Raw genomic sequence first — 983 nt, forward strand, 5'->3', positions numbered from 1 at the left:
AAACACAGGAAATGACAGAAATCACATGCAGGTCGGTGTTTTCTGATAGAATGAAGCTTTAAATGTGAGTTTAATGGATAAAAATCAGGTTTAAGATGCAGGAGATGATAGAGGTCACGGTCCAGCTGCTGTCTGCAGCACAAACCACCTCAAATGTGGTTTTAATTGATAGAAAAGTGGATTTTAAAGACAGAAAATGACAGAAATCATGTGCAGGTTGAGGTTTTTTTTACTGAATTTAAGCTTTTGTTGTGGTTTTATTTGACAAAAAGCAGATTTAAAGGTTAGAAAGTGACGGAAATCCTCTGAAGGCTGCAGAAACTGAACCGTAAATGTGGATTTAAAATGCAGAAAATGACAGAAATCACTCACAGGTTGGTGATTTCTGTTAGAATTAAGGTTTAAATGTGAGTTTAATGGATGAAAATCAAATTAAAACGTTGCCGAAATCACATGAAATGTGTTTCTGATGAATTAAAAACCAGATTTAAGGCAGATAAAAACAACAAACCAGCTGCAGGCTGCAGGTTTGAGCTGATCTTAGACGTGGTTTTAATGAATAAGATCAGATGAGAAACATTGAAACTGACAAAAGTCTGAAGTTTTCTGCAGAAACTCGACTTTAAATGTGTTTTTTATCGACAGAGAGACGGATTTAAAACAGAGAAAATGACAGAAGCTGTGTGCGGTTTGATGTAAACGTGGTTTTAGTTGATAAGAAGTGGATTTAAGATGTTGTCACTGATAAAAGTTGTGCTGTGCTGAGATTTAAATGCAGTTTTATGGATTAAAAGCAGATTAAAAACGTAAAAACGGATAAAAAGCTTCATGTTTTCTGCATAAACTGAACTTTAAATGAGGTTTAATTAAGAAAAAGTGGATTTAAATCAGAGAAACTGACATAAGTCTTGTTCAGGTTGGTGGTTTTATGCAGACGTGAAGCTTTAAATGGACAAAAAGCAGATTTATTGTTCAGAACCGTT

This window comes from Stegastes partitus, unplaced genomic scaffold (genome assembly GCF_000690725.1).
Source record: "Stegastes partitus isolate 25-593 unplaced genomic scaffold, Stegastes_partitus-1.0.2 Scaffold491, whole genome shotgun sequence".
NCBI lineage: Eukaryota > Metazoa > Chordata > Actinopteri > Pomacentridae > Stegastes > Stegastes partitus.